Source organism: Bidens hawaiensis, unplaced genomic scaffold (genome assembly GCF_021521415.1).
Source record: "Bidens hawaiensis isolate Kalapana, Puna unplaced genomic scaffold, B.hawaiensis_p1.1 tig00002631_1, whole genome shotgun sequence".
NCBI classification, from domain to species: Eukaryota; Viridiplantae; Streptophyta; class Magnoliopsida; order Asterales; family Asteraceae; genus Bidens; species Bidens hawaiensis.
Genome location: NW_027491143.1, coordinates 2611181 through 2624020, shown reverse-complemented (window position 1 = coordinate 2624020; position 12840 = coordinate 2611181). Strand labels below are relative to the sequence as shown.

The following is a 12840-nucleotide window of genomic DNA, read 5'->3' as shown; positions in this document are numbered from 1 at the left end:
AGAATCATGAACTTTATTTTAGCCGAAGGCGAAATAAAAATTGAGCCTTAAATTAATTGAGTAATTAGGTTTAAACCTTAAGAATGTATATTTTTTTCTTTAAAAAAATATATATAATATTTTAATAAAAAAATTCGGGCCTATCGGGATGTCGGGTCGGCGTTGATCGAACACCCTACCTCATAGTTGATCTTGTCAAGAAAGCTTGAAGCCCCCACCATTTTGGCTAGGAGATTCCACCAAATCTCCTAATACCTTTACAGCAAGGGAAATTACCCTTTGATAAATATAAATAAATTCATTAATGTGTGATAGTTTACCTAAAAGTTGAAAAACTGTCATGTAGAAATAAAAGTTCTCCTTATCTTGTTTTTTTCAATTAAAAAACGTGTAGTACTTTAACTAACAACACAACTATTATTTAATCGTTATTTCAATAAAAAAAAGTATGAAAAATGGTTTAATATGATTGGTTAAGAAAAGATCTTGGCCCGCAACCAAGCCTTCACGGTCGTCAACAGAAAACGCTCTCACCCATTTGGCACCCCCACCCCTTCATATGATGTAATGGTGTTACTTTAACGTAATAAAAAGATGAGGTGGAGTGAGACGATAGCTGAATACACTCATCTAATTGAAGAAACGTGGATCTACTCACTGGTAGCAGATCTACTTTCCTCGGGTGTGATTATACTATTTCACCGATGGTTCTTCTGGGTCTGTGTTCTTCCACCTACAAAATGAACAGCGCCGTTACTTACCCCTCAGAAAGGGACAGATGGGTCCTCTTTGGGGTAACCCTCCGGCGTGAGAATCAGTATATTTGTGGAGAAGATAATAATGTGTGTAATAGAGTCTCAAGAGTATTGCTGAATAGCTTAATACCCCCTGATTGTGAGACTGTCTGTTTTGTATGTAACTGACTGTGAGTGAATGTGATTCAATATGATTGAATGTGTTATCACTGCTTGTAACTGTCAATGATTGAGTATGAATGTGTCATCAAAGTGGAGTTGATGCTGTATTTATAGTGCTAGGGTTACCACCGGTTGGGCTCAACCTCGTTGGCTTCCTCCAATCGCACTGCGCCACGTGTCCTCTGGGACACCTGGCGCTTTCTCGTTGGTTGTAATCACGTGGTAACACATGTGTCATGCTGAGTTGTCGACCTTTCATTTGGCAGCTATCAACATCAGCATATTCTTTCTCCTTAAAAAGATGCCTTCTGGAAGGTTGTCTGACGTGCACAATCAAGGTTGCCCTAATCCTGATTTGGATAAGGACGAGGTTGATTATGCGCACGTGTGATATGCGCCCATCCTGAGGATGCGCGAGGTCTTCTCTTTATTCTCACGCGCAGATATTTCATGCGCAGATGTGATATGCACGAGCATGTGATATGCGCCGCGCGCTGATGCGCTGCGCGCATATGTGATGCGCGAGCATGTGTGTCTGGGCAGATGTGATATGCACGAGCATGTGATATGCGCCGCGCGCTGATGCGCCGCGCGCGTATGTGATGCGCGAGCATATGTGTGCCTGGGCATATGATGCCTGAGCATGTTTTGTATGCGCCATGCGCATAGGTTTTAGCTTTGTGCCTTCATAATGTCTTTATCTTGTGGGTTGACCCGCCTTGCTCGGTGTTGAGGCGGGTACATACCTCTTCACTAATAGGTTAAACAATAAAAACAACTATAAAGAAAGAACATTAAAAATGATAGTTAATAACTTGCTAAATCTGACCAAACAAGTATTGCTACACATATGATATATCAATGTAGGTAGTCATAAATACAAAGTATCTCACATATTAAAACCCTGCGGCCTAGATATATGAACATCTACTCTACGTAAATTTAATAAAGTGCTAATGCTATTTGCAGAGAATTTATTAAACCATCTTCATTCAGCTGAAAATATAATTTTTTGGTTATATCAATATTCATATTTTTCTTCCAGTACAATTATATGATTTTAATATAATTCAACAAATTCAAAATCAATAAGGTGATTTTTCATAGTTATCGGTTACCGTGGTTTTAAACTTTTAATTAGAAAAGATGAATTCAATGTGATAATATAAAATTTTAAAAACCGAAATCTATACAAATTTTAAAGCCAGAATTTTAATTTAAAGTTGTTTTGTTCTTGTTTGTGGGCATGCTTTTGTTTTTAATTTTCTTTTTTTTTACTTCCTTCAATGGGTTATGCCATTTAAATACATACAATGCCTTGAGCCCTTGAACACAAATCAGTATTGTGAATCACACATACATAAGTATTATTAATATTCCAATAAAATTTCTAGACAACTCATTATATTTAGAAGAGTCTTTTAAATATAAGATACTAGGTTAGTTACCCGTGTAGCACACGGGTTAAAATAAGTAATTCTTTTAAATAATAACATAATGTAAAATACAAAAAAGATGTATCACATATTCACATATATAAAGATAATATTATACGGTAAAAAAGTTACACATTACGCAATTTGGAAATAAAAAGTTGTTAAAAATTTATAAATCATAAATTATTTCTTTGTTACTTTCTATATCAAAATTTAGTTGAAAATGACATACTTTTTTAAACCAACTCGTGGACCAAAAGTCATTCTAATATTAAATTGTTTTGGCATGAACAATGTTTGATACTTTAATCGGTTAAATAAACCCACCCGTTTCGTATTAATTACTTATAAAAATCTAATATTAATAACTAATGCAATATATTTTATATTAAACAAATTAACATATTTATGATGGTATTAATTCTTTTAAATTAAGATGGAATTATTAAAAATTGAAAATGAAATATTAAAAAGAGAAATGTATTTAATATGAGAGAGAGGAGGGAAAATTTTGTAAAGATTAACATGGTGATGACATGTGACATAAGTAACCCTTTATTTATTAATTAGTGTAGATTTAATATTGAAAAATATCATTTACGAGTTACGATGGAATTTAATATTGAAAAATTATTATTATCTCTTAACATACATATTAGTCCATACAACATTTTTTCACTTAATAATCTCCACTGCATATATTAAATTAAAAACTATCAAATATTACTATTAATTTATTTTTTTAGTATAAATATTTATAATATCTTTTTTTTAATTTTAATAATATATATTTATAATATCCTTATTTTATCTATTTATCTTTTACAAAATAAACCCGAAACTCGAAAACCTAAAACCCTAAACCCTAAACTCGAAACCCTAAACCCGAAACTCGAAAACCTAAAACCCTAATCCCGAACCCTAAACCCGAAACTCTAAACCCTAAACCCGAAACCCGAAAACCTAAACCCTAAATCCGAACCCAAAACCCGAAACCTAAACGCAAAACCCTAAACTCGAAATAAAAAAAACGCAACTTGTAAAAAAAATAATATGAAATCCTTATTTTTGTGCTAATTTGGTAATTATATGATTTCAAGGGGTAATATGAAAGTTGGTTTTTCCAAGGAAGGTATGACAAACAACTATGGGAGTACGTTTAGCCTGACCCTTTTTTTATTGGTATTGGAATTTAGATGAAGATCATGTTTATTTATAGCTATTTAACCGATCCAATCTTTATGACTATAATCTCAATTTTAGGTATTATATAGCTTATAATCATACCAGGTTATATGATCGAGATTTTAGTTTTATTTAACTATATTTAAGTAAAAACTATGATTCTATTCTGGGAAAAGCCCCTAAATGTTCATTTTAAACAATGTGGTTAAGCTTTTGTCTATCATCATTATATATTCCTCAAATGTCCATTACTAATAACCTTATCTCCTTTAAACTTCTTTAAACTCACTTATTTTAAACCAGTAGTTACTTGCCACGTGTGGTATATCGTCCTTACTTATATACCGTCGAAAGATGATATATAATGTCGGCCTCACAAATATACCGTCGGATCCTAACTTAATATTTTTTTTTTCAAATCATTTCCTAAATTTTTGCAAGGCCGAAGATATATACCGTCTTCCGACGGTATGTATGTAAGGTCGACGGTATATATGAGTGTCCGACGATATGTATGACACATGGCAAGTAGCTATTCGTTTAAAATAAGTGAGTCTGACAAGTTTAAGGGAGGATCCGACGGTATTGATCATGAACATTTGGAGAATTTATGATGGTTATGGACAAAACCTTGACCACCTTGTTCAAAATGGAAATTTTAAGAGTTTTCCCTTTCTATTCCAACAAAATAAATAAATAAACAAAAAAGTACATATATATTACACACTTAAGTAACTTTAATCATTAGAAATATTTAACTTCAAATAATTTAATAAAAGAGATAAATGATTGGTAACGTGTAAAACAAAGACTAAAATTAAGCTTTTGCAAGAAAAGAGAAAAAAGAATGTAAGCTTTTTATTTAAATTTTTGTTAGGCAAATAGAGTGTAAGTAGAACTAATGTAACGTCTATATCATTTACACCAAAAAAGAAGTAAAAAAGAAAAGATTTTGTACACTAACATTAACAACTGTACAAGATTCTGTCTGTAACATTAAGCAGCCATAATAATAATAATAATAACAGAAATTTTTACAGACAAAGAAACACTAAATCAGCAGCAAAAGCCTTCACATTTTTCTCTTTAAAGCTTCATCAAATTCTCTTCTTTGTTCAACAAATCCCAATAATTCTAGTGAGAGAAAGTAACCAAGAATCATATCATATTTTCTTTCTTTAGCTGCTGGTATGTCTTTTTCATGATTAAATTCATCAAATTTATTAATCTTTTTTGAATTTCTGAGACACCCGTTTGATCATTATCTCTCTTCTGCTGCCAAAAAAAAAAAAAAAACTCATTTTTTCAAGATTTTGGATTGGTTTATATAAAGGTGGAACCTTTTTGTGTTTTCAGGTTCAGATATTGTTTATAATTTAAGGGTTTTTGGTGAAAGTTAAAAAAGATAGCAAAAATGGTTCCAAACAAACAAACTGATCAAGAAGCAATAGTTGCAACTGAGCAAGAAAATGGTGAAGAAGAGGTAGGGGTAGATCAGTCAATGTCTGGTTTCAAGAACTTTCTTTGGCATGGAGGTTCTGCTTATGATGCTTATCTTATGTGGAGTATAGAGCCAGAAAGGAGAAAGAGAATGTCAGCTTCAAGAACCATGTGATTCAGGTTAAAAATCCATTCTTTTTTTTTATAAGTTTAATATTTACATCACTAAAAAAGATTAGTTTTTGATTAAGCATGTTGTCTTACAATAAAAAAATTGAATCTTGTCTTACTAAAAAAGATTAGTTTTTGTTTCTTGTTTTGATCAATATTTACGTAAGTCACTTGTTTCCACTTGAGAACACAAACTTTGTTCTTTTGTGTGGTGTAATAACATATTGTACCATGTGCTAAATTACTTGGACCTTACATAATGCATTTTCCTTTGACATATGCTTGCCATACATGTATACTTAGATCACTCCCGTTAGCAAACCACGCATGATTTGCCTTACTATTTGAAATTAAAAAAAAATTAAAAGATCAAATATTTGGGCCAAACTGGTTCACCATAACAAACTAGTTTACAAATTCACTCAATGCCATATGTCACTTTCTTATTGGCCTTCTATTTATTTTATTTTTCTTTTTCTTTACACACTTATTAGTTTTAACTATAATATTGATTTTTTATAATAACTTTTAATAATTAAGTTTAAAAAAAATCTAAAAACACAGTCTTGTTCAATTTATTTTTGTGAACACACCTGTATAAATTTTATTAAAAACAAAGTTTATAAAAAATTATATATTTTTTAATACAAAGTAAATATTGACCGGCAACAAGAAGCTAAAGTGAAGATGATGAAAAAACTTTCAATATTCTACGCAACGAATTGGAAGTTTATCCGGTTATATGACCAATAGAGAAGCTCACATCGCTTTAAAAACGATTTGGTTGAGCATATACATTTTTTAATTTTTTATAAATATTTTAAATTAAATATATTGTATATTTCTCAAAAATTTGTGTTTTTTATTTCTAGTCACTTTCAATAAAAAAGAGCAATTATAAATTGTATTTATTTAATAAAAATAATTAAGGTTGGGTTGCTAATGAGTGTGGAAAGTTGGGTTTGGTTTGGTTGGATAGGTTGAAGAGAAAGAAATTAGTTTTATGATAAAGATTGGGTTGAGTTAGTTTATGAATGAGGATGGTCTTATTCAAAATCCAATCTTTTATAAGTTTAATATTTGCATCAATTAAAAGTATTAGTATTTGATTATTAATAGTTTTACCTCAAGAAAAATTGTATCTTTTTTGTTTCTTGTTTTGATTAATATTTACAATTTACATAAGTCATGACTTGCTTCCACTTGAGCATAGAAACTTTGTTCTTTTGTGTGGTGTAATACCAAATCCATCAATTTCCATAACATATTGTACCATGTGCTTAAACACTTGTACTTTAGTTGTAGACAAATGCATTAAACTAGAGCATCATTTGATACATGTGATCCATGCTTCTATATGCCCTACATTCTATGACATATGCATGCCATCCATACTTATTATTCACACTATTTTGATGCAGTGGTTTGAAGTGCTAGATGGGCTTTTGGGCCCACATTGGAAAGCTGTGGGGTTAGCCTTCAACTGCACCTTCCTTCTATTTGGCTCAGTCATACAACTCATAGCTTGTGCAAGGTTTATATCACAACCTTATTTATTATTTTAACCATCATACAAATTATTATAATTATACAAAACATTGTTACATTAGTCATTTGATGTTATTAACTTATTATATATTTTGTGACATATATCTACAGCAATATATACTACATAAATGATCATTTGGACAAGAGGACATGGACATATATATTTGGAGCATGTTGTGCTACAACTGTCTTCATACCGTCGTTCCATAACTACCGAATTTGGTCATTTCTCGGCCTCGGTATGACCACCTACACCGCTTGGTACCTAACCATCGCGGCCTTGGTCCACGGCCAGGTCGAAGACGTGGTGCACTCGGGTCCCAAAAAGCTCGTGTTGTACTTCACTGGAGCCACAAACATACTCTACACTTTCGGTGGACACGCTGTCACAGTGTAAGTAAATAAAATAATAAATTACTCCCTAACTTAATGTCTTAATCATAATCTTTTAATTTAAATAGTGATTTTATTTACATGTTTAATTTTAGTGAAATAATGCACGCGATGTGGAAGCCGAGGAAGTTTAAATACATATATCTATTTGCTACGTTATATGTATTCACATTAACACTCCCATCAGCTGCTGCAATGTATTGGGCCTTTGGTGACCAGCTTTTAACCCATTCAAACGCCTTTTCCCTTTTGCCACGAACCCGTTTTCGTGATACAGCGGTTATCCTTATGTTAATCCATCAGTTTATAACATTTGGGTTTGCGTGTACCCCGTTGTATTTTGTGTGGGAGAAAGTTGTGGGGATGCATGATACGAAAAGCATATGTTTACGCGCATTGGCTAGGCTTCCGGTTGTGATACCCATTTGGTTCCTAGCCATTATCTTCCCGTTTTTTGGGCCGATTAACTCGGCTGTTGGTGCTCTGTTGGTTAGCTTCACGGTTTACATCATCCCGGCTCTAGCACATATGCTCACCTACCGAAAGGCTTCCGCCCGCCAGGTAATTAAAGATTTAGATTATTATCGAAATAATATTTTTTTCGTGACCAAATTTTTTTTTAAAAAGTACAAAGTTTGGTGATGTTTCATTATCATTGATTTACAAATTACAAGCCTACATACACCTATCAAACTCACTTACTCTTTGCTATTATTGCACTCTTTTTAACATTTAGCTGGCTAACTGACCCACTCACCTAACCTTAATATTGTCAAATTTGTTGCGTGCAGAACGCGGCGGAGAAGCCACCATTCTTTCTACCGAGCTGGACAGCTATGTACATAGTCAACATGTTCATTGTGGTTTGGGTTTTTGTGGTTGGGTTCGGGTTCGGTGGGTGGGCTAGCATGACAAACTTCATCAAACAAGTTGACACGTTCGGTCTGTTTGCCAAGTGCTACCAATGCAAGCCTCCGGCATCATCGTTACCGGCTCATAATCATTGAGTTTGATGTTTTTGGTTCATTGGTTGTTTTTCTTTGGTTTTAGCCTAGTGGTAATATATGAAGATGCTGTAGTGTGTAAAATGGTTGATGATGAATTTAGTCTTGGTTGGAATATAACATAGGTTTGATTTTAATTTGTTTATGACAATTTTAAGAATATATTCACAAGTTGTTTTTTAATATTTTGATTTTAATTGTTTATGACAATTTTAAGAATATATTCACAAGTTGTTTTTAATATTTTGATTGTTTATTGTTTGTAATATGCCATAATTGCTTGTATGTTAAAACAAAAAAAAAAAGAAAATAAAAAATTTGTTTGTAACCCGTCGCTAATTACTGACAGACAACCTAATCAGAGGACATGACAACCAATTGTCAGTCACGAACATGACGAACCTCATTGCCCATGAAAGATTGGTCGCGAACTTTAAGATAAGATTTCAGATAAGATTCCTGACAACTATATTCATGTCTGTTATGTAGTTATTTTCTTCTTGTGTATACGGACACATAAAGCGATGGCACAGCTTAGTTGGGGCCAAGGGTGGCCCAACAATCTCCTTTTTTTTGCTCGTTAGTTAAAAATTTATTCTTTTTTAGCTGAAAATTTATATATATAGTGTAAATTTACCCTGTTTTTCCCCGAAACTTAGAGCCTTGCCCCCTCTCGTTCATGAAATTGCTAATACATATTGAGTTCGCATCCCAGGTGTATATGTTTAAGCTTCACCACTCCTGCTAAGATTAATTACTAGGATCTCTTTTTATAACAACATAATGTATTTAATATTAGGATAGAAACCCAGCCAGCAAGGCAAGCTGGAGAACAACAAAGTAACAAAACAACACCAAACAAAACAAGAAACCAATGCTAGAAACATAACAAAACCAAATAGGCAAAGACCTCCAAACCCTAATACAGAGAATAGAACTAAACTGGTCTAAAAACATTGAAACTAAAGACAACACCACATGTCCCAAATAATAGGTGTATATTGTTAGGTATTAAATAATAGAGGCGGGTCAATTGTAATAATAGCATAGTGTGGGGGGTTGTTGGTGTTATTAGTCCTTTGTATCGATTGTACTTAAACAGATAAAACAACCGTCGATAAATGACAAATCTATGATTTCTTCTTATTCTTTATCTTTAGCTTGATTACCAATTTTGTATCCAACGTATACGGTGTTTAGTTTATGTTAATTCTAGGGAAAAAACTGAATGATGAATAGAACATAGTTTATATTTAATTTTCCAAATAGTTTTCTTTATTGCGTAATATTAATTTTTTTTATTAATATTAATAAAACCGAATTACATTGGATGATTTGCATCATATTAGTTAAATGATTAATACTAATAATAATAATAATAATAATAATAATAAAAAATCTAAACTTATCAGATGTCCTATTAGAAGTTTATCCCAGTATTTATCTCTTGTTTTTTAATGATTTATATATTGAAAAATCAAGATCAAACCATCCAATAATAACTTAGATAAAGCTTCTATGACAGTTTATTTTTGATTGATTAATTATACATGCTTTGTTTATGATAGGTGGAAGTAAACATCTTTACCTAGCCATATGATTGGTTAATTCTGCAACATTTTCTTTGCTTTGGCCCCAAGAGATTGCTGTATGTCACATGTAATATAGTGTTGTTGCTAGTCGTTTTGATTGTGGATTACACCGTCACAAAGCATGCCTTATTTTTTGCCACTAGGGTAATGTTAGTCCCGAGATCAAAACTAAGTGTGTACATAAACTTTGAAGGCCCGAATGTCTTTACATTCAAGCTGTTTGAACCGGTTTTTAAAATTTTTAAAATTGTTAGTTTTTATTAAAAATCTTTCATCAATAAAACCGAACAGGTTGAACCGACACCGTTCATTTTCGAGTTTCATATAGAACGCATCATGAAAATTTTGAAAGAACACTATTTTTATCAACGAATGAACCCATTGAATTTTGTGAATAAAAAAATGCACCAATTGTCCATGAAAGTTTTACTAAATAGATATTATCATAAAATTTTAACCGAATAAACAAGTTTATCGTTCAAGTTTAAATAATCAAAATTAGAGGTATACAAATTAACCGGTTTGGGACTCGCTAACTACAGCATGAACCAAATTGGTTTGACCAAAAACCCGGTTTCAGCCAAACCGGTTCCCAAACTGACCCAGCCTGCCGGTTCTTTTACCGATTCCCCTTTTGGAACTACCAAACCCGTTTTAAACTGGACGATTTGAAAAAAACCGGTTTTAAACCAAACCGAATCGGTTCTGACCGGTTCAAACACCATGTTCTTAAATCGGTTTTTAAACCGAAACGGTTTGGTTAACCCGGTTTTGATCAAACCAGTTTGGTTTAGAAACCGTTTCGGTTTGAGAAAAAACCCGGTTTTGTACACTTCTAATCAAAATTAATACTCTTATTTCCATTTAAAAGAAGCCCAATTATTATTATTATTTATCTACATAAGCCCATTTGTTTAACAATTAACAATGGCAATCTTGCTATTTCGCCAATATCTTAGTTCCCAATTGTTCAGGGCCGGCCTTGGGGTGAGGCAAGGTAGTCGACGGTCACAGACCCGACATCCGCTAGGCCCGGAATTTTTTTTTTTTAATTATATTGTATTTTTATGAAGTACAATATGTATATTTAATGTTTAAATCTAATTACTTAACTAATAGTTTGGTCTAGTGGCAAAGAGTATTACTCCTAACCAAAAGGTTATGAGTTCAAGTCCCATTTGCCACATGTATAATCCTTTTTCTATACAAAAGTTTTTTACACAACCCAAATTATTACCAAGTAAACCATATAAAATTTAAATTGTTTAAACCCAACAAAATACTTCTTTTACTTAAGGCCTAAAAAAAATTTCGCCTTCGACCCAAATTTTTTTAGCTTTCTCGGAGCCGGCCCTGCAATTGTCTGACCTAAATATTAAACCAAAAAATAAGTCAACCAAATTATTATAAAATACCAACGAGCGACCTCAGACCTGCGACCATCGACAACGTACTTCAAATAACACATTGTCTTTTTCTATATGACCCGACCCTAGGTGAAAATTTCAGTGTCCGGTTGTTACAAATTGAAGCATTGGAAAATACTGATACTGTAAGAAAAATATCTTATCTCCTTCAATTGTTACAACACTTTATTAAGACTGTACATTACATGATCATGAATTATGGTGACACCATTTCCTAAGACAAGCTACAATGGGCATGTAAACTTGTTAACCGGCAAGCATGAGTGGCTTCTGGTCCTCCACCCAATTACACATCCAATAATATTGTTCTTGAATGGTAATAAACTAATAATAAAAAAATACATAATTTGTTGATAATTTATGTCACCTTTTATCTAATGTTGTTAAGTTTGTCCCGGTAATGGGGATGATAATATCAGGTTTAGTCGGCCATTACTAACAAAAAGTTTTAACTTGTCATGTTATGTTCCACCTTTTGAGTTTAACATTATTTTTGTGTTAACTATAAGTAACACATTAACTATTTATAATTTTTTTTTTCTATAAAGAACAAACTTTTTTGCCATTTGATTTGAACTAAAGATGACTTGTTTTAACTTTCATTTATGTATATTTATACGATAATACGAACACGAAAACTGCCTAATAATTAGAGTGTTGCACAATCAAATGAAGATATGAAATATGGTAAACTACAAAGTTCGGTGTGATTCTGAAGAAACACTAAATGACCCCGGCAGATTATGGATAATCTTAGGGTTAAGTAGATGTTTCCCACGAGGGTAGGTCCGGCAAAGATGGTTGTTCTTCTCGACCTGCAAAACAGACACCGTGAGCTCGTCACTGAGAAGGGGAGGTTCCTCCTTGTGACCACCCTCCGGCGTGAGAATCAGACTAGATTGCTCTGAATATAAGTGTATATTGAGAGAAATAGCTAGAGAGAAGATACGATAATATGAGATGATGATACCGTTCCAAGGTGTTGGAGTATTTATAGCCGAAGGTAGGTTTCCAAGCAGGTACGGCCAGCTGTATAATATTCCTTTTCCACCAACTACGGGCTACGTACGTGCCACGATGGGAGTTGGTGGGTAGGCAGCGGCTGATAGTGACATTTTGTACTGGAGCGTGCTCCTCCTCGTACGATTGTCGGTGAGCTGTCACCCTGTGATTGGTTCATGGGCTGCTTTGGTCAGATCTTGTCTATTTTGTCCATACCTTGGCAGGTATAGTACAAAAGATCTTCCAGAAGCGTACGGACTGGCTCTTTTGGGCGGGAATATTCCCGCCTTGCTCATTCTTTCCTCAGGTGACATTGCTGAAGTATTAAGAGTTAGTGCCTTACGCGTGTAGCCTTACTGTTAGTGCGGGTAGCCTTCCTTCTTGGCTTGTACCCACATCTGCGGGAACAGGTAGGGTACTGTACCAAGGGAGGTTTTCCTGCGGGAACAGCTGGCTTACTGCGTGTAAGGTCTTCATCTCTGAGCATGGTGGGTCCTGCGGATCCAGTTGCTCTTTGCGCAGACGTCCCTCTTCAAGGTGAGTCTTGTGGGTCCAACTGGCTTTGCTGGGACCTACCTCTTCAAATCCCCCCAGTCCATTGTTCTTCTCATGAATTGTTAATGAGGTGAACTTTTGGACTTTAAGCAAGGAGTTTTAAAGAGGGGTTTTTGTTTTTTAAGGTTTTCCGTGGGGATTCTTCCCGCAGTTTTCCTAATGTCACTTGC

The 12840-nt window shown here is 33.6% G+C and overlaps 1 pseudogene across 1 annotated transcript; it reads left to right on the top strand.

Moving 5' to 3' along the window:
• The first annotated feature begins 4910 nt into the window (after positions 1–4910).
• Positions 4911–8274, top strand: LOC143620758 (auxin transporter-like protein 2; annotated as a pseudogene). Its single transcript, XR_013151393.1, has 5 exons — positions 4911–5158; positions 6571–6683; positions 6809–7090; positions 7186–7651; positions 7882–8274. The product of XR_013151393.1 is annotated as an auxin transporter-like protein 2 (transcript).
• Positions 8275–12840: the final 4566 nt, after the last annotated feature.